Source organism: Ambystoma mexicanum, chromosome 3q (assembly GCF_040938575.1).
Source record: "Ambystoma mexicanum isolate Mex_15411 chromosome 3q, UKY_AmexF1_1, whole genome shotgun sequence".
In the NCBI taxonomy this organism is placed as follows: domain Eukaryota; kingdom Metazoa; phylum Chordata; class Amphibia; order Caudata; family Ambystomatidae; genus Ambystoma; species Ambystoma mexicanum.
The window spans coordinates 598,188,001-598,210,063 of NC_090926.1; the positions used below are offsets into that span (position 1 = coordinate 598,188,001).

The 22,063-nt window shown below is 43.9% G+C and overlaps 1 protein-coding gene across 1 annotated transcript in view; it reads left to right on the forward strand.

Moving 5' to 3' along the window:
- The window catches only part of PDE6H (phosphodiesterase 6H), a 136,350-nt gene that overhangs the window by 49,435 nt on the left and 64,852 nt on the right, over positions 1-22,063 (forward strand). The gene's annotated exons all lie outside the window — the stretch shown is intronic.

Sequence of the window (22,063 nt, forward strand, 5' to 3'; positions counted from 1 at the left end):
AATGCCCTCAACATCTGTTCCATGAACTATAATTCTCTCTTCCCTTACCACTACTGCTTCTAGATGTAGTGTAATCACTGCCTCCTGTTCAATGTCTATTGATACTTTTGGTCTGAACAAATACTCTGTGGGCAATCGTAAAAGCTTATTTATTATTCTGGGGAGCCATCCCAACAATACCTGCACTTCATAAGAGAACACATCTGCAGTAAGTAGCAATCCTCTCAAAACTCTTTGGCCACAAAATTACAGTATCAATGCCTTGGTATGCACTTAATGAATACTTGGCGTAGAACACAATATCCCGTTTTCCGTGGGAGTGTTCATTTTGCTCATCAAATCTCTTCCTAATATGTTCACTGGTGCATCTTGTGAAAATAACAAGGGTGCTGACATTTTATGTGTCCCAACTGTGATCGGTAGATGTTCTATGAAAAGAACAACTAGCATAGCCCCAGAAAATCCTTGCGTCTCCATGATTATCTCTGACAACAGAACCCCCTCTCTGACACAGAATCGAGTTGCCACTGTATCTACTAAGAAAGACAATGTCCTGTTTCCTCTTCTCACCCCAGCCCTCAGTTCCTCTTCTGGGTCTGGTTTTACTGAACATGTCAGATCCATCTGTGGGCTGGGCAGTCCTATTGTTGATATTTGCTCATACCAGTAGATAGAAAGGGGTTCCCTCCTGTAACGGTAACCCCACCGAAATGTGGTAAAACACCCGCTGGTATCAAGCTGTTGTCTCACTGCTATGTTGTTTGCTGTGCTTGTGTCTGTAAGGTGTTTGGTTGCTGTTGCTGGATTTTGGGCTGTGGCTGTGTCACCACGCTTGGAAATGTCTGTTTCTGTGCATAATGAAAAGTGTCGAGGGATTCGCAATCTGCTGTGTTTGCAGCGCTTTGTAAGGATACTGCGGCTGATATTATGGAGGGTACATGGGTGCAGAACGTGCTACCCTACCTCTGTGGCCATGAGATGAAACCTGTGCATTGTCATCCCTCTACTTTTTTCATTCTCTTGCATAGTATCCCGGCCTTCCACATGTCCAAAATTATCCTCCAAAATTCTCATAGCCACCAAATCTTGTTCTACCTCCGTCAAATCCTCCTCCAAATGCATATCCAAATCCATTTCCCCTTCCCCTTTCTATGTTCCCCCTCCCCCTGGGATAATACATCTTTTCTCATCTCCATACATTATATCTCATTGGTTCTGCTTTTTGGTAGCACTGCTCATATTGTTCCTCTCCCGCATTTGTAATCACTGTTCCTTATACCAGAATTTTTGCTAATTTCGTTTGCACCAATTTTGCTTCCTCTCTCACTCTTTCTTCTACTTCCTTCCTTTCCTTCTCCTGTTTCAATCTACAAAAATGGACGATGTGCAATTGTATTTTGGGCCACATTTTCATCTAAATCCATACCACCTTTCGTAATTGTTCCTGTATCTCCTTGGGAAGACCCTGGCATATAATGTGATAAAACACAGGGCCCCTTTTGTCCAGCACCTGCCTCGTTTCAAAGCACCTCTTTTCGTTCATCTCCTGAAAGTATTGTGCTGGGTCCTCATCTATTTCTATTTTTCAAGTCACGATTGTGCTCATGTTTGATGTATCCGGGAACATTACCCTTAATGGCTTCGACATATTCGCCCTACAATCATTGAATGGCGATCAGTCAGGGTTGTTACTATTTGCTGTTCTTCCTGCGTATCCTGCTCTCTTCCAAAACTTGTCTGCCTCCTCCCCAATATTGAAGCAAATAAACATTTCATGTCACCCACATGGAAATGTATTCATTAAATGATCCTTATCTGTCTGGGTCCATGGGACATACTGAGCCAGTCCCGTCCCCTTCTGTAGCAGGCGAAACTGTGTAACCTGCTTCTTGCATGTGGGTATGTTAGTTGCTTTCTTTTCTGTTGCCATAGCCATACGGCCTGATAGCTGTTGTGGCATGTCTCTATATAATGATTCTGTCCTTGCATTTACCACTGGTGCTGGAAACCGGAGCCCTGGTAGCCCCTCCTCATCCATTTGCTGGTCATCATCCTGGAGATCATCTAATTCCTCTTCATTATCCTCCCATTCCTCTTCTTCACCCCCATACACTGAAACATAATTAGTCCTATTAAAGTATCCTACACTTGTGACAATCTCTCTCCTCCTTATTTGCTGACCTGCTCTATCTGGCATACTCGGGCCACCCCCCTCTATCTCTGCGCATTAGCTTCCGCTGGCAATCTCACTCGGGGTCCTCAACAGCTCTGCTGCCAAATTTGAACATAATTTGTCCTGCTCTCCATTTATCTGGAGCTGTCTCTATTCCCTGTCTCTCTCTTCTCGCTTGCCTCTCTTTCTCTAGTCCCCCCGCGCTTATCACACTTGATCTTCTAAATGTTTTTGCACATCGTTCTCTATCTGCAATTCAGGTGCATTTCGTGTGTTCTCCTTTATCTGTCTTTTAATTTTTTCACTGTCTTCGTCTGGGGGTACAAACCAGGGATTGTGTATTCCGCAGCTAGATGTAACAGATGATGTCTGGGCATGGTTGATGCTGGAGAGCATTGTGGAGGAGGAGGAGAAGGAGGAGAAGGAGGAGGAGGAGAAGGAGGAGGAGGAGCAGTAGGCAGCACACACATTTCATTGTGCTTCTTTTCGTTATACTCCGACTTGCTTTCGTCCTCCGCCTCAAACATTTTCCACAGCTTGAGAAAGCTTAATCTATTTTTCAACTTTTTCCCCTTTTAGGTGGCAGTCAAATGCATATGCATATGCTGCAGCACCTCCATCGTGTGTGTTCCCTCTGTGGGCTATGGCCTAAACATGTTACCCGCTGTCTCATGTAACCATTCTGTATGATATTTGAATATTATTTTCTCCGGATATTGGGTGAGTGACTTACACATATGGGCCAATGGGGAATCCACCATACATCACAATATATTCTACTTACCAATTTCAGTCGACACTGGTCCAGCAATATCTCTCACCTTGTCCCCTTTTTCCCCTTAAATTAAATCACCCTGCCACCTTTTTAATATACCCCAAAGCACTTTAAATCCCACAACAAAATCACCTCTCATCCATCCACACACCATCTCAAACCTCAAACATTTTGTTATTCACAACTCAAACATTCCTATCCTGCTTTAATTCAACAACCAATAATTATACAACACAAATCAATAATAAAAACAGTTCTTATATGAAACCAGATCCTTTTCTCATATATAGGACCTTCTCTATTGCACACAGCATGCCCTTCCACCTCAGGGAACATCCCCTTTATTCATAAACACTAAAACTATGCAATTCTGTCTTTCCTCATTGTAAGAGGAGTATCCACTTCTTCAATATCTCTTTATAACTTCTATTCTACAACCACGTGGCCTCCCCGGATCACAGAGCTATTACTCCCTAGTTCACAGGAAATATCTTCTTTTTTTTCTTAATCTCAAAATAACATTTAAAGAAATAGCAAATATTACATATATACACCGCTGTTATTCTTTGTCCATGGGCAAACTCACATTCTAAGATTTACAAGGTCCTCCGAAGTCGAACGTCCCTCAACTGCCTGCACTTCCCTCGGCACAGCCTGCCTCCCGCGAGATCGGGCAGGACTCATGCAGAACTTTCTGCCTACCAACCTCCTCATTTGTGTGCATGGAATCTGGTCTTGATGGGCCAACACCACTGCCCAATGGGTGCAGCTAGGAGCCTTCAGCCCTCCGAGGACTTTATAAATCTCACTGGGCCTTCCAAGTGAATTCAAGCTCCCAAACGCTCATTTATTCAAAATAATGGAGCAGACTAAGATGCACGAAGAAACTAGATTTATTTAATATATTTGCAAAGTAAATTGGCCAGAAAGAAGGTACAAAACGTTTATAGAATCCCTGTCACCCCGGGTGTTATAAACAAAAATACATTACATTGTCATACTAATTAAAAAAACTTTTAACAATTGGTTGTTAAAATACAAGCACCTATATTATTCCACATGTTAGCAGCAGTCATTGGTCAACCCTTAATCTCCAGACCCGTCCAAGGTCCTTCCCACTCACTAGGTGAGACGCCATTTCATGAACATCACCAGGACAACTTTTAATTAGTTGTGTGATGAATCATTCATCACTGATCCCCAGCCAGAGATGTCCTCTCATGTGGCCAGGGGACGGCAGCACTACCTGATCCGGACTCTGGTGTTGGTATTTTGAGGGAGGTTCACAGGGGAGGAGACGGCTGTCAGGGGAAGGTGGTGACCCCATCAGGAGTGATGGTCTATTCTTCTTTTCCTAATTCCTTCATTCTTGAGCCAGTTGCCACTATATCAAACCGTCCCGTTGTAAAACCCCAAACCCCATTCCTGCAAAATATTTTAGGCAGAATACCATTCATAACTCATATATGCATAACACACACACACATACAACATCTCCTGTCTCTGATGTTTTTCTACTAACCAAACATTTAAAACAAAATCACTGTAGAAGTCCAATAAATCTTAGGAACTCCAACTCCCATAAAGCCTCAAGTACTGAGACGAGGAAGAGGAAGATGGACATAATGTGGATCAAAAGAAACACTAAGATGAACATGGGGGCTAGTTATTGTGAAGAGGCCTAAGTGTGCGGGACATTTAAAAATGGTCTCAACATTGGGGAAGGGAGAGAAGCAGAATGGAAGAAGAACCTGAATGTAGCAGCACAGGAATGGACCGTGCTGGGGAACGCAAACGCTTTCATTTTGTTATTTGCCAGCAGTACCTACCAGCATGGTACAAGGCCACAGGAGACAATGCAAGAACAGCGGAAGAGCTGCTGTGGAGCTGGCAGCAACAGCAAAGCTAGCGGGAGCGTAATCACGTCCAGAAGCAGCAGGCTTACCGACGGGTGAACGCAGAGCTGGCAGGAGAGATGGCAGAATATCTACAGAGCAGGAGACGCCATCCCAGAGTGAAAGCTTAAACCGCAGCAATGGTGCAACCGATCAGGAATTCTACCAGACACCGGTGAGTCTGCCCAGAGAAGTTGGGGACCCCAGGGAGTACTGACAGGCATGTGAGACATTAAGAACTTATTTTGAATACCGACCAAGTAGAATTAAAAGACAGAATTTGCCCAAATCCTCATGTTCGAGATGTCAATATATATATTGGTGGTGCTCTCTTGAATTCGCTGTAGAACATTTTTATTCTTTGGCTGATCTGGGAGAGCAGCACATCTGGCTACATGTACTTGTTACGAAGGGCTTTTTTCAAGATATATATATATATATGTATCTATATATATATACTAGTGAAGGAGATAAAGGATGGAACTTGAAGAATTCTCCATACATGAGATGTCAGTATGTGGAAAGTTGGAGCAAGTGTAACCAAAAGTAGATAAATACTACAGAAGAAGTTAAAAGGCCAAACTTGAACAAGTCTACATATAGGAGATATCAATGCAGGGAATGTTTGAACAAGTAGTACCTCAAGCTAAGGAAGTATTGACAGTGAGGAATACATCTGTGCTATATTGCAAACCAGCAAGGACACTAAAAGAAGCCCTGGTGAAAGAAGCACATCAGGCAGTGAGTATTTGGGGAAGAAGATACCTGGCAGAGAGGCATACCAGGGGATCTGCAAACACCAGAAAGGTATTCCTGGCAGCAGAATATACCAGGCAATCCATTTGAAAGACACAGAGGAATAAGACAGTGTGGGCAGATACCTGGCAGAAGAGTATACCACGTGATCTGTAAGAACCAGATGAAAAGAAGTCCTGGCAGTCTAAGCACCAGGCAAATTGAAGTTAAAAAAAAGGTTGGCATTGATAGAAGGTACCTGGCAGGAAAGAATACCAGGGGGGTGTGATCACCCTGCTAGAGGATTACTGGCAGGGGAATTACCAGGAAGTCCACTGAAGTCATAAGAAGAAATCTTCTTATTTTCTCTTGGAGAACACATGACAAAACAAGTGAACAAGGGACTCTAAGAAAACAGACAAGCGTGAAGCTGTGAAATTGAACAAACACTAATTTTCCTGTTCAAATTAAAATACCTGACAGAAAGATATAAACAGAGACCGAATCTCTCACAGGAGGATTTCTGATGGATGAATATATCAGATGGTCCGATGAAATATCAACGAGGCTTATAAGCGAACCCTTATGGAACATCTCATGGTGAATAAAACCCCTTTGCTTGGTGAACTCAGCACTAAGAAACCTAGAAAGAGCTTAATGGTGTGGGCATATCATTTGTACAGAAACTTCCTGAGTCAGGTATAAGGAACCACAAAAGTGGTTGCTTGAAAGAGACACTTTTTCCATCTTTAAGAAGTTATTGTTAGAGAGAAACACTTTTGCCATCTGACCTGAGACATCAAGGGGAAGTAACCACCCTCTGGATGCAAAGATTATTTTTGTTGGAATTATTTACTTGTTTTTGAACACATTTTGCAAGCCCTACATCAGAGACAACTTCCTTACACCCTTAGCTATTCATTTCTAGTGTGAGGGTCAGATTAGTATGTTTTGGACACAAGGAAAGTGTATATAATTGTGACGATGAGCCACAGACTCATTTTAGTTTCCTAGGTAGGGAAACTCTCTTTAAGATAGGGACAGAGAGGCCTTTATCAAAGCCTTTTATTTTAATAAAGATGTCTGATATTGAAAACACTACAATTTTGTGTCTGTCTCTCATTTCTGACCCCTCACAGTTGGCACCACAACATGGTGTTAACCCCTCCCTCTTCCATCCTTCTCCTTCTCCTCCTTCACCCCTGTCACACCTGAAGAAGATCCCAGAGTTGTCCGCTCCATGAAGGCCTCTTCTAAGCAGGTTTCCCCCTGCTCATCTGGGCCATCAGGGATATCATTGTCTTTCTTGCCCCTGCTCTCGCTGATTTCTGAAATCACTCTTTAATCACAGGTTCTTTCTCCTCCTCCCTTAAGCACACCCTTGTGTGCCCACTGCTGAAAAAACCTTCATCCGATCTTAACTGCCCTGTCAACTACCACCCTATTTCCATCACTCCCTTCCTGGGAAACTGCTGGAAAAGTTGGTTTTGCCCCGACTCAACTCACACACTAACTTGGTGGTCTCCACGACCATCAATCTGGATTCTGAGCAGCCAGAGGCACGGAAAATAATCTTCTGAACACCTGTAAAGAAATGCTGACATCTCTGGACTCCAACTCCCCAGCTGTCCTTTTCCTTGTGGATCTCCCCTCTGCCTTCGACACAGTCAATCATTCCATTCTCATACAAAGGCTCCACGATACCCTTGACATCTTGGAACGGTCAGTAAGGAAGGATGTCAGCCAGTCCTGACATCCTTCCTTACTGACCGCTCTTCCCAAGTCATCCTGGGCACTTTCTCCTCTCCTACTTCCATATCTATCTGTGGTGTCCCCAAGGGTTCTATCCTCTCCCCTGGGTTTTAACATCTAGCTTGCTCTGCTTGCATGCCTCATTTCTTCCTTCTTTTCCAACTTTCAGAGTTACACAGATGACACACAGCTCTTTTTGAAACTCCATGCCAACCCTCTTGCACCCTCCATCATCCTTGACTACCTATCTGCCATCCAGTCCTGGTGCACCGCCAATGATATCTGCCTCAATGCCTGTAAAACTAAGATCCTTCCATTGGGACCCGTGCTCCCTCCTTCCCTTCACTGTGGCCTTCATCATTGGGCTCTCCCCCTACACCCTCTTCTGAAGCCAGAAACCTTGGACTCATCTTCGACAGCTCTCTCTCCTTCCTCCCTCACACTCAGGACATTGCCAAGAAGTCCCACAAATTAAAATCCCTCTGCATCATCCACAAGGCGGTCTGGGCCCAGGGACCACACTACCTTCAACTTTATCTTACTAAATACTCCCCCTCTAGACCACTATGCTCCTCTGGCTCTACCTTTCTGTGTGTAAAGCATTTTTCTAAACAGAGATCAGGTGGTTGTTCGCTTTCCTCAGTTGGTTCCCTCCTATGGAACAGCCTCCCCCTCCCTCTGCGCCTTGAGCAGGATCTTTTTAAATTCCGGATGCTCCTTACGACACTCCTCTTTACCGCCTCCTTCCCTTCTTCTCTCCCCTGCTAATCCACAGTTGCTGGGATTGGTGTCCTGGGCCCTTATCATCGTCGGGCCCTGACCTCCCGCACCCAATCAGCCCAGCTCCTGTCTGCACTTGCACTTACACCCTTCGCCCTGGTCGCTTGCACCTACACCCCTCGCGGCTCCAGGCTGCGTAGCACTCAACATTCCTAGCACTTCTTCTGTGGTTCACCCCTGAGCTCAGACTCTGCAGCACTGACTCCCTACCTTCTTCCTTGCTGCAGTTGCACGTTCTGAATACTCACAAGATGGAGAGTGCGGGAGTGTTTGGTGTTTGGAGCATACTGGTGAACTGTGCATTGAGACAAATGTCTTTTTTCTGTGTCAACTGCCTGCATCCTGTGAGCCCGCTCTCAAAAACCCCAGCAGTACGCGGAGCGGAGAGTGCGGGGGTGTTTGGTGTTTGGAGCATACTGGTGAACTGTGCATTGAGACAAACGTCTTTTTTCTGTGTCAACTGCCTGCATCCTCTGAGCCCGCTCTTTAAAACCCCAGCAGTACATGGAGCATAGCAGAGAGTGCAGGAGTGCTTGTCGTTTGGCTGAAGGCTGGCAGCCAGAAAGAGTTTCCAGAAAGAGTTTCTAAGCTTCCAAGTTATCAAGTCACCCACTCTAAAGACCTGGATGCAGAGGTAACAAAATTTTATTATGGAATCTGGAGATCACTCGCTAAATCTGGAGCACTCAGCAGGAGTAACTGTGGGAAGGTTTCCTTTGAACCCCTGTTGAGTGGAGTATCTCGTGCATATTTCCCGCCCTACATAAAGATCCACGCGCACTTGGGGTATTCAGCGGGAGTGACTGCAGGAAAGTAGCCTTTGAACTCCTGCTGAATAGACGTATTGTGTGCATCTCATGCTCTGTACAAAGATCTCTATATACCCTATAAACTGCCACCAATCATATGTATTTACTGCTCTGAGACACATTTTGATTTCTGCATAACATATTGTTACTCTCTTTGGAGAGGGTGTGGTTGCGAAAGCTGTGACTTGATCATACAATCTTCGCAGCAGGCTGCTTCTGGATGACCTGAAAGCTCCAGAAACAGAATACCCCTCTTGAGGGAAGTTGGTATGAAACCCCAATCAAACTGGCTAAACCTGCAAAACAGAGTGGGTCTGCCAAAAAAGAATACTTGCCAACAGGGAAATGGAGGATGAAGAGCAGAGCATAGCAGGCAAATGGATTTGTCCTGAGTTGTCAGAGGCACCATATTAAGTAGATGACGACAGCCTGGAATACACCCTCAGAGCTACAACAATAGAAGCAAAAATCACAGCTTGGGAGACATGAGTCAATTTGGCCTCAATGAAGGTCCCATGCTGAACAGCAATGCAGACAAGGATGGTGCCAAAACTCTAGAGAGCAACTTGATGTGGAGGATGGACTACAATGGAGCAATCCTCAGTAAGCCCAACATTCAAATGATGAAAGAAATCACACACAACCTAACTCCTCAAGCAAGAACACCTAGAAGGCATGAGAAAGGAGGAAATAAAATGTGGTCAGCCTCTAGGTGCCTCGAAGCACCATTCCCTCCTAAAGAGCCAGGAGATTAAACATCCTGAATTAGAAAAGGTGAACAGCAACACACTTTCCGCCTTGAACTTTGTCCTGAACTTGCTTGTAAATGTGTTTGAGTTGGTGAAAGGTGAAGTACAGGTCCACTCAGGCGTACTAATGGATTTGACCAAAGAAAGGGAAAACTGTAAATCAGCAGAAGTTGATGTTCAAACAGTTCTAAGTCTCAAAGTAGTTGATGCCCTAAATGATATGAAAACAGATGCCATAAAAGAGACATTCCGCATAGGGGAGATGCATGAAACCTTCAAAACGATGAGCCATCATATGAACTTTTAGAAGGCAAAATGGCTTCCATGGAAGAGACATTTCAGCCACTTCTACCAAAAGGGGTTAGCCCAGATCCTGGCACAGAAGCTGTAATGTACTGCGAATTGGATGACACACCTCTTTCAGAATCTGTCTTGGAAGAGTTCATGACGCCAGTACAGATAGGAGATGATCTGGACACAACAACAGGAGGCCAATCCATTCTCATCCATCCACTAAATAATAAGTTGAAAAGGGAAGATCTCCCACATGCACCCTTAACATCTGAGCAGGGTCAGGCAACACGTGGAAGGAGAAAGAAGAAAACGGGCAATGGCTCTCCTGATTTAGTCCTGGTAATCGAAAATAAATTACCAGAAATAGTCGTTCCATCGTCTCCCCTTGAATTAAAATGCACAAAACTCCAAACAACAAAAGAAGAAAAGAATCAGGAGAGTGACAAATGCCCGTTTTTTCAGTAGCATCTCCCTGCCTGAGACAGAGGGGATATGCACTGGCCCAGACAAATACAGCGCAATGACAAATAGTAAAACAATGGAAGAGGCAGCACAGCAAACACGCAGTGTGGTAGACCAAGCTGCACAAACAGAATACCATCGGATCATGCTTGATAGTCAAAACCTAATCCAAAAATACCAGGTGAAGTGAATGATGCTATGAGCAAAATTTATACAACGTGAAACATCTCTGTGCTAAAGTTGGCTCCAATCTTCCTTCAATACTCTGCCTTCTCTAGACATACAGCATCCTCTGACATATACTTTAAATGATTCCCATAGTATTCTATCATCTGCCACCAAGCCCACCTTTGTCTTGGAAAAGGTTTATATGTCCTGTCCAATATTTTTGCGCAAAAGCACGTTCTCCAGTGCGCAGGCTCTGAACCACTTTGGGGGCTAATGGGGGCAGGAGAAAAGAATGAGAAAATAACCTTCACCAGGGAGTGGTCTGATAGTGAGCATGGAAGTATCTGTGCATCTGTGATAGAATGGAGCATGCCTGGGGAGACCATGATGTAATCAATCCGAGAGGAGCTACCGTGGACCCCACAGTAGAAGGAATATTCCTTGCTGATGGTGTGCAAAATCCTCCATGCATCATCCAATCTATGGTATTCCTCAATATCCAGCCATTTAATCACTGCCTTAGGTATGGGCATCTGTTGTGATTAGACAGTAATATTCACGGAGTGAGGGTCTAGCGATGGTTTCTTCAATGGGGAGATTTTTGATGTTTTGAGTGCAGGTGATTTGGTGCCCTTATGAGAGGCAGGAATTGGTCTGATTTGGTTTTGCTGTAATTATGATGAGCGTGTCGTGGTCGATGTGGTGGAATGTGTCTCAAGTGTTTGAGGGTTTGGGAGTGTGGATGGAAGGGTGCCTGGGGATAATAGGGCCTGTCTAATATTGTGCATCTTGGAGTTGAAGTAGTTCATGAGGGAGCCACAAACCTAGAGGGATGGTGTCACGCTGTGGGTGGTTGGAGGTTTGGAGAGCATGTTGACAATGTTGAAGAGATTCTGTGTCCATTTGGGGGCAACATGATGTTCTTTGAGGTAGTGGGCGGCTTGGCATTTTGGAAACAAATAGGAGTAATTCTCCAATAGTTCGTCCTTAGTAAATATTAAGTACATCAAAAGTAATTCAAACTTCTAGGCATCCTCCAGAAACCCGATCAGCACCCCAATCGAGAACTACAAACACCACAAAGTCTGATGAAACATCACCAGAACTGGGGATGCCTCTTAGGGTAAACACTTTAGCCTGTTGCATATATTCACATCTGTATTAGTACAATAATATACTGTAATGAAATAATTCAATCTTCATAATGAACATTTGTTTAATGATGCGTTGATTGTGTTTTCACAACTGAGGAAGAAGAAACAACAGCCAATGCATTTCGGACCGTCTGGTCCATGCTCAGGACTGATTGTACAAAAACATTTATTATACATCAGTCAGAAATATAACTTTAGTCTAAAATGACAGCAACATATCTTCAAATAATACATTTCTCTAATCTCTACATGTCCTATGGTTAATGGCACACTTAAGGATGTTTTCAAATCTAGTGGTGAAAAATGAAAATATCAATGATGACCTCTGTGATGAATCCGGGGGTGTTATCCCTTCTCCCGAGGTGGGAGACCCATTCCATCAGGCCGGGAAGGTGAGGCCATTACCCAATAGTCCCCCTGGGGGTGCTACTCAGTGGGTGCATCTCATGGGAAGGGATTCACCCTCTGGTATACAGGGAGGATATTATAGGAAAACACAGTATAAGATACAAGATACCCTCACCCACCTTCATCCCCTGTTCTTCTTTTCCTTCCTCTGACTACATAATTTCTCCCATGTATCAATGTTATAGCAGTAGAGCAGTAGTACCACCAGTACTGGGACAAGGAAGATTAGAGAAAACTCCACTGAACTATTTCCTCAAATAACTGAGACAAGGAAGAGCATGACTGGCTCCATTGAATCATCACCTCAAAGTACTGAGACGAAGAGCAAGACTGACTCCATTGAATCATCACATCAAGATACTGAGATGAGGAAGGAGTTCTGGACCAGAAAGAACTCAAAGATCATCTCCTTGAGCAGTCTAGCTTTTGCGTTCTGTGGAACTTAAAAAACAAAGAAGGACTAATTAAATCGCCAGACCTTCCCTGAAGGAACAGCAAGTGCCAGCGTGGGCCAGGTAGGAGGAAGATGTCAGACAGGGACACTGAGGCGGGGGTGAGAAGGCCCAGAGCTGGTCCAGAGAGGGTGGACCACTTGGCAAGGTGAAAAGCAGAAGCTCCTGGTGTCCTTGAGGCCTGGGCGACGCAGGAAGCAAGCACTGTGTCACCTGGGGGGAGATTGCATATGCGGAGCCACCACAACCTGCACGTAGAGCACGAGAGTAGGAAAGTAACACACCAGACCACATGGTGCCTGAGTAGACCCAGAACTACTACGGACCAGGAAACAAGGTACGCAGGGGTTCAGAGAAGGTGATTGAGAAGCCAATATAAAGTGGTCTGGGACCCGAGAAAGAGAAACACAGATAAAGGGTGTTCAGGAGGGGGAAGAAGTTACTGACTGGCCCATGGGTCAGCACTCACCCTCTAAAACTTGTAAAACAAGATAGCTGCACCATGTGAGGACAGGAGGTGCAGGATTCACTTACTCCAACACGACTCAATAATGAGGACTCAGTAAGTTGGCAAAGGGAAGCCTGTTTAATGACAAGTACATCAAACAGAGAAACAAATGGGAATCAGCAGCATTGCGATCACCTGTCTCGCTCCGACTTCCTCGAACTTCAGTTGAACAGCAACTTTTATGCATAAAACTCGTCATCATTGACATCTAACTTTACAAAAATCATCATGCAATATAATTTGTTAGGAAAGGTAACTTAAGTATAGGTGTTATATCTGTATATGATAATAGGGCATGCGGATTGGATAACTCTTATCGGGTGGGCGTCTATGCCCATCCCTCTACATCACGCGTGATAGACATCACTATAACTACGACGTCCTATTGGTTACAATATCTATAGGACGCCAGATAACTTGGTCCATTTCGATTGGGCAGGTTACACCCCTAGACATACATTTCCACTTTTAAGTAGCAGCATGCAGAATTGACACTCCTGTGCCTGGTGTCCCAAGTTTCACCCTGCCTCCCTTCCATCAATCAGTGTTTTAGGGCGATGCGTCAATTAGTTGGCTAAGGATGGCCTCGAAACTGTAGTCTCTTATCGGGAAAAGTTATGGCATCCTCGGGTCCTGGATGACATCAGGCGATGGTACTTCTTTGCCCCTGGCTGGTTACGTGTTAGTTCACCATGAATCTGCTTCGGTTTCCAGCTTGGCCCCCCTAATCTTGACCTTCATGAGGCAGGCTGGTATGCTCTGAAGTTGGAGTCTTGTGAGCTGATGCTCTCCTCCGCTTCTCTGGTTGACCTCGATTTCCTAGGCATGAGCCGCTCTTTGTTGAGTTTCGATTCCGCTCCTTCTCTTGCCTTTGGCTGGGTTTCGAAAATTGGCCTGTCAGGCGTCTGGCCGCATGGGTACCTTTCTGCTTTTACAAAATGGAGTCGCACTTGTATAGTGTGCCTTATTGAGGTAGATATACGGCTGGCGCTTGCCGCTCTATCTTCTACTAAGCATTGCAAGCAATATCGATTTCTTAGCACCTTGCGTTTCAAGCCTATTCACACACTTTTAACAGGACGGTTGCTTCCATCATGTCTCGTAGCACTGTTTCTTCACATTGTAACATTGTCTCCTCTCTGTGTCTATTCCATTCATTTTCGTAGTTACTCGCACTGGCGTGTTATCTTCGACAGCTGCTTTTGTTCATTCACGGGTCTGTTCAGGCCCTTGTGTCATTTCCACTGGCCTTCCATTAATGGTTTTGGGGTCTCTTTGTGGACCGTGCGTAGGTACTCCTCATTTCGTATCAGCGGCTGGTATGGCTGTCTGATATGGTACCGTGCTGCCCAGGGTTGTCTGGTTATGGGTGTTTCAACCGGTATGGATCTTCTAATGTACGCTGGGCAGAGTCCTAGAGCGGCTCTCTACTGGTTCATTTGCTCTTTATACGTCACACACCTTGGCGAGTATCCTCCTGGTAGCTCGAAATGAGGGGCAAGGGTGCAGGTCATGTCTGGGATCAAGGGATCTGGTACCCAAAAAGCCAATAGAAAGGGGCGTGGGACCCAAGGATAAGAACATATAACAACAGGGCCAAGGATCCTCTAGAGGAAAGGCAGTATTCCTGACAGGGGAGTGTACAGGAAATACTGTGAAAATGTCACCCAAGGACTCTTCTGTGCAGGAGAACAAGGTCCTCCAACAAGCCCTCTTCTTCGTCACAGTACCGGGAAAGGTTGAATACCAGGTCTGATCAAGTGAATCACTGGAGAAGCCCGGTAAAGGCCAGAGGAAGGGAGGCAGTTCCCCGCCTTTATTGAACTGTCAAGAGAAGCCTGAGAAAGGCCAGTGGAAGAGAGATAGTCTTCCACCTTTGTTGAACAGCCAAATGAAGTCTGACAACGGCCATGGGAAGGGAGACATTGCCCCAACTTTATGGAACTGTGAAAATAAGCCTGGAAAAAGCCAGGGAAAGGAGACATTCCCCCCACCCTTGTTGAACTGTCAAGAGAAGCCTGAGAAATGCCAGGGGAAGAGAGACATTCCCCCAACTCTACAGAACTGTGAAAGTAAGCCTGAGAAAGGCCAAGGGAAGGCAGACATACTTCCTACTTCGCTGAACTGCCAATAACATAGAACTGTACATGTCCAGAAGAAGAGAGTCATTTTTCTGGACCAAGATGACAGTAAACCACCTTAGTTTGTTTTCAAGTGTAAGGGATCGATTTACGATTTTGACACTGGGAGGTGCACTATTTATTTCTGGATATCCTGACATTTTCTTTAGAGTTTAAGTTGAGGCAGGGGTTACATTGTGAAAAGAATAGGTTATATATATATATATATATATATATATATATATATATATATATATATATATATATATATATATACATATATATATATATAGATAATACATTTAGGGTGGAGCGCAGGAGATTTTAAGCATATTTGTTAAACAGTGCAGTTTTTACTTTTTTTTAATGAAAGTTCAGGATAGGAGGGCTCTTCTTGGATACATGCTTGTCCTAACTGATTCTGGTGTGGTCTCTTAAAGCACCTTATGGTAATTACTTTAGTTTAACTGATTTATAAAACATCTAACAATCCTGTTGTAAAGTTATATGTATTTATCATATCTGATAATAGGAGAAAGGGTCAATGAAAAACCTTGTCACTCGTGACTTTCTAAAAGTTGCTTCAAAGGTCTAATCTGTAAAGTCAATATTAAAAGTAAATATCATCTAGCTACCAACTTCCATTGGTCAAATGATCCTCATACTTACCTTCTAAAATGAACAATAGTCCCAACTACTGGCCTTAAAGAGAACCTTACCTGACAAGGCACTTGTTTTAAATAGTTGCTGACCTGTCACATCTTACAAAATGGTGGCTGACGTGTGTGAGGTCATGCTGCTGCGTGACATCACTGCATGTTAAGTTATATTGAACGAATGCTTATGTAAACTGATGTCATCATGTAAACAATGCCTATACATACATATACATAAATAATTAAATTCCATCATTAATAAATGATGTCTTCTAGTATGGACTGTAATCCCACAAAAGTAACTCGATGACTTGACATAATGAGGTTCACTATGGAACAAGACACGTCTTCTATGTATGCCTGTATAACATCATTGTGGGACCGTGCAAACAATGTTGCTGTATGCAGAGGCGTTGCTATGGGGTGGCTGAGGGGGCTATAGCCCCGGGTCATTTGGTTGTAGCCCTGGATAGAATCTCAAGGGCTACAACCAAAAGGCTAGCTATCCCCGAGTCCCGACAGTCCTGATGTTAGCAAAGCCCCAGATCGTTTCCAGACCTAGCAACACCCCGGGCTGTATGTATTATACTAGCAACAATTATCCTCGTCTGCTGTATTTAAGCATACAAATAAATTCAGAGATTATATTTGAGCGTACCTGTTCAGTTGTACTCAGCAACCATATGATAGCTAAACTCTAACTCAAACTCAAAGACAGGGGAAGTGTTGATTGCGCTTAACCTAGTAGATATTTAATGTGTTTGACAACACATAGAAATAGCTGTTGCTAAACGTGTTGATTCCACCTACATATGATGGTGTACTCTCATATGCTACAACCAAAAAAGTGATGGGTGGAATGTTTTGAATAAACCTGAACCACAGGCATTGCTCTGGGCAACCTTCCACACCACCGTTTTTTAGACCGTCTGCTTTTTAGACCGACCGTTTGTTTTATGAAACACATTTCAGCTATACAGCCACCAAGAACAGTTGAAACTTGATGGATTTAAATGGTACAAAGAATTGGAGCAGTCCTTCAGAGCGAGCTGGAGGCTGAGGAACAAAGGTTCAGTGAAAATACAGCCATCGCACAAGCAGATAGAAATGCAGAGATATTCACATGCCAAATCTAGAATGAACGTGGAAATTTAGCACATCACTTCTAGATAACGAGGCCAATATCCAACCCACTAGCAATTTCACCCCTCTGCATACACCTCTCAAACTCTAACCAAACACAACCACAACCCTAATGCACAACATACCGCACAAACTTTACTACACCGCACCAACAAAACAAACCACATCGCTTCGCACAACAGCAAACGACGGCTGCCGACCGGAAAGCACCCCAAGCTCTGCAAACAGTGTTAACCGAACGGAAGCTGCCAACCGCACATCACTGCTCTCTTGCACTTATCCCGCTCGTTCCCACTAACTCACCCACCCAACCCCTTTTCCTTTTCAGATCCGCCAGAGTGCCAAGGGACCACTCCGGTGGTGATAGTGCGTGGTACAAATATCCATTAACATTAACATTTAACATTTAACAAGATAAACTTAGCAAGTTTCAAATCAACCATATTAACAAAAAAGAAAAAGGGCCTCATTACGAGTCTGGCGGTAGCGTGCTGGAAAACCGGCTGTCTGCCGCTGGACCCAAAATACCATTCTGCCTCTGTGATTGGCGGAATCACCAGGGCATTACAACCCTGATGAACCGGTAATTCCGGAGGCGGAATTCCGTAATTCCCCATCCCATGGGGATGGGGACAATGGAAACACTGGTTCCGTCTATGACGGAGCCTGTGTTTCAATATCTGCCTGCAGGCGGGGGCGTTACTCCCGCCTGGTCAGACCTGGCCAGAGTGACACCACCTGCCTGCAGAACTCAGAATCAGCCGGTCCAGAAACAACGGCGGCGGCGGAATTACCACCATCATTGTTTCCGGACCGGCAGACTCGTAATGAGGCCCAAAGACATTAAACATGGGCATTCAAGAATTTAAAGCTGAGAAAATGTACCCCCATTTAGCAGCTAATTTCCTAGAATTACGCAACACAGAAATAACTCAATACACCACAAACAGGAAGGTTCCCCGGAGGTGGGTAACTTTCTCAGACATGAGCAGTGACTCAGCAGGGGAAGGTCCTTTTAGTCACAGTTACGATCAATTCCAACGGACCAGAGGTCAGAGACCATTTATAGGCAGAGATCTCCCTCAATGACACCCAGGAGATTTCTGCAACCCGGAATTCCAACAATGGGGAGGCAGGTGCAGGAAGAAATCCTGCATGAAAATGTACAATCAATTAGGATGGGGCCACTTGAGAGTGAACAGAACAGCAAACTGCCAGTGTACAATCGCTCAGGTATTACCATTTCGCCCGCCCAAACACAAGTCTTAACGAAAGGACTGTCATTTGTGCCGACCAACCAAACTGACTACTTTACCTCGGAAACAGAACTGAAGAAATTCTTCAGGAAACTAAGGCTCAAATGTTTCTTTAAAGAACAGGGTACAGAGGATTCCATATACCATCTACATATACCATCTACATTCACCCCACAGGATAACCAAGTGTTAAAGGAATTAATCCTGTTTGAAAACTGTGTATCAGGTGACTTGAAGAGATTAAGTACTCACAAACAGCATGTGAGACATAACCTATCCAACATAGAGAGAGAAGCCTCCATACACTTAAAACAGATCTGAGATTGACGATCAAACCCGCGGACAAGGGAGGAGGCATAGATGTTTTCTATAATGCCCAATACAAACAAATGTTTCTGGAATTACTGCAGAAAGAAGAAACCTACCGGACTCTGAGGAGGGATCCATCACCAATAATCAAACAGGAGATCTTGGAGAACACACAATTTGTTGTAGATCGGGGATGGATATCTAAAATGGAATTTGAATACCTGAACCCCTCAGATGTAAGAAGCCCCACATTCTATGCACTCCCAAAGATACAAAAGGACCCAGTTACAACCCCAGGGAGACCAAGAGTGTCAGAATGTGCCTCCTTATTAGAACCACTGTGTATGTTTGTGGACATTGTTGTACAACCATTGAGTACGTTCACAGCTACATACATTAAAGACACCATGGCGACTATAAAAATCTTTGAGCGTCTGGTTTTCCACACAGAATGTAGCCTACTAGTAACCATGAATATTAAATCACTCTACACAAACATACCATAGGATGCAGTGATTGAAATAATCCAACAAGTTTTGACCCATGGATCTGATCAACACGGGTTACCTGATGATTTCATTATAGACCTTATGAGTGTAGCACTCAAGAAAAATTTCTTTCAATATGCTAATCAGAGGAACAGCCATAGGTGGGGTCTTTGACCCGGGTTTAGCCATATTATACATGGCAGCATTTGAAGATTAATTTGTTCTCAATGACAGGAACCCCTATCGGCCACAGATTACGAACTGGTTTAGATATATGGATGACATTATATTTATCTAGACAGGGAATCAGGAGACACTGCTTGCATTTTTCAACTGTCTGAATGGGTACCACCCTACGATTATGTTCACTATGGAATCTAATAGGCAGGAAATACATTTGCAGGATCTCATCATTAAGACAGAGGCAGGACATTTGAATTGCTCACTGTACAAAAAAGTATGGATAGGAATGTACCAAAAAGTATGGACAGGAATACTACACTCCATTTCTCGAGTTTCCCCCCAGGTCACTAAAGGAAAAGCTGCCTTTCAGTCAATTCCTTTGCCTACGACGTAACTGTACTTCATTAGAGGACTATTACAAACATGCAAATTAAGTTGAAGACCAACCTGAGAGGGAGGGAGACCCCCAGCAATTAGTCTCACGTGTGCTGAAAAGGGCAAGATTTGTGCCAAGAGAAGCACTCTTGGAGCCAAAGAAAAAGCAGAACACCGAAGACAGACTTACATGTACCTTCCGCCAGCCTTGCAACAATTGAGTTGCAGCTCCTTAATCAAGTTTTTCCCACTGTCCGTTTACAGAGACCAAACACCTTTGTGGATTCATCGCCATAGCACGTGCATAAAAGTGTTGCCTAGCAACTTCCAAGCCACCTTCCCACTGCCATGGATTACAACTATGAGCAGTATTGCCGAGCACCGTATGCTGCAGGCTATGAATAGCAGCACCGCTACACATCCAGACTGTCTCCACTGGGATTTTCAACCCCCTGGTTTTATCTAAATCTATACTTCTTGTCTCTGTGCGCATTAGATATAAGCCTGCACGCACAGCACTTTACACATCACAGATGATGCCCAGAAGTGCCAGATAGGAGCTGCCTCTCCACCCCACACCTGGAAATATTTCTCTACAGTTAGACAGATGTCTTTTTACACCATCTACTGAAACACAAATGCCTGCTAGAACCTAAGGCTATTTAAACTGTTGTTTTTCACCACATCGTGTCCTAAAAACATCAGTAGTCTGTCTCTAGACACCCCTCATCCCAGAACAAACTTTCAGAGATGAACTCAGTTCACCCCCACCACACCCTTAGGTGTGCCAAAACCCCTTCAGGATAGGGTAAGTCTTCTTCCTAGGGTGGCATGTCACCTACCCACTAGAGAGCCACACATGCTATCCCACTTTTGGTTAAGGTACTTTACTTCTTCCCTGGTGGAGGTTTGCACTAAGGTGCTCCTGCTTTTAAATTTAAAATGTTAAATCCACTTGGTGAAGGGGAATGGTCTCACGTTAGTCTCTTATGTAAACATTGCTGCAATGTGCCCTATTGTTTCTCATCGCCTGTTGGTTTTTGTTTTAATTTTTTGTTCCTCAGGGGTCGCTTTCTACCATTCTGTTTTGGTCCTGAGGAAGGCAGAGCTACAATTGCATCATCGCCAAAATGTACAGCCCCCTGTGACATATTAAGAGATACAGAAATGTGGCAGCACAGTCTTATTTTACAGCACTGTGCCAGATGTAGACCCCTGAGCCCATGAGTTGTTACATGCGGCTGGTTCTCAGACGTTAAATGCTGTACTTAGTTAGATACACAGGCTTTTGAATCAACTATGATTTCCCTATTTGGATTTAATATACCCTGAGGCATTTAACCACTCCCTTTTATCCATATGTTGTAAATGATTTACTTATTCATGTTTTGTCTGTTTGTAATGTACATGTTCTTAACACATTTGGACTACATGCGAAAGTAATAGATGTGAGTCTGCCTAGAATGTACAAATATATATAAGAATCTTGCATAAACTGATGCTAAATAAATTATTTACTAAATGCAAAGCAGGCAATTACATGTATGTGCGGATGTGGTATTCTTCTCTCTTTCTGAGAAGACGAAACCCTGGATTTTGATTTATACTACCAGGACTAGCAATATGCTTTTGGATTACCAACTAGGAATCTACACCTATAAACTTAGAGTAACTCATCTCCTTTTAGAAATTCCTTTCCTGCTAGGACACCCTCCTGTTTTGACAATGCTCAGAAGCACTCTGTGAAAAAATAAGAGACACGTTAGGAGGAGGAGAAAAGGCATGCGAGTGCAAGAGGAGCAGTATCTCGGAGGTGAACTAGACATTATTAGAAACACTTAGGGAAGATAAAAGTAATATTGGTGTAAGATGAGGGCAACAATTGGGAAAGATCCAAAAATAAATGAGGGAAGACAAGTGAAACATTTGGGATTACGAAAGACAAGGACGAAGAAGAGAGACACACTCTGGATGGGTGAGAGACACATTGAGGAGAGATGGGAGAGACACTGTGAAATGATGAGGCACCTTGGGGGGAGGTGAAAGGCAACATAGGGAAAGATGAGAGGCTATTTGGGAGAGGTTAAATACACATTAGAGGAACATGAGGGAATATTTGAGGTCTGACAAGAGAATCATTGACATATGTGAGAGACGGACTGTAATAAGTTCAGAGTCACACTAAGAGAAGCTAGAGACATTGGCCAAGATAAGCAACACATTGTGAAAAGATGACAAAGACACGTTAAGGGGTGGGCAGGCATATGTTGAGAGAAGGAAGACAAGCTTATACAAAATAGTGAGTCCTTGCCTATGTGAGAAACATTAAGAGAAGAGGAGGGAAATATAGAGGACAGATGGGAGTTACATTGGCTGAAAGTGGGAGTAAGATTGTACATATGTGACAACACATAGATTG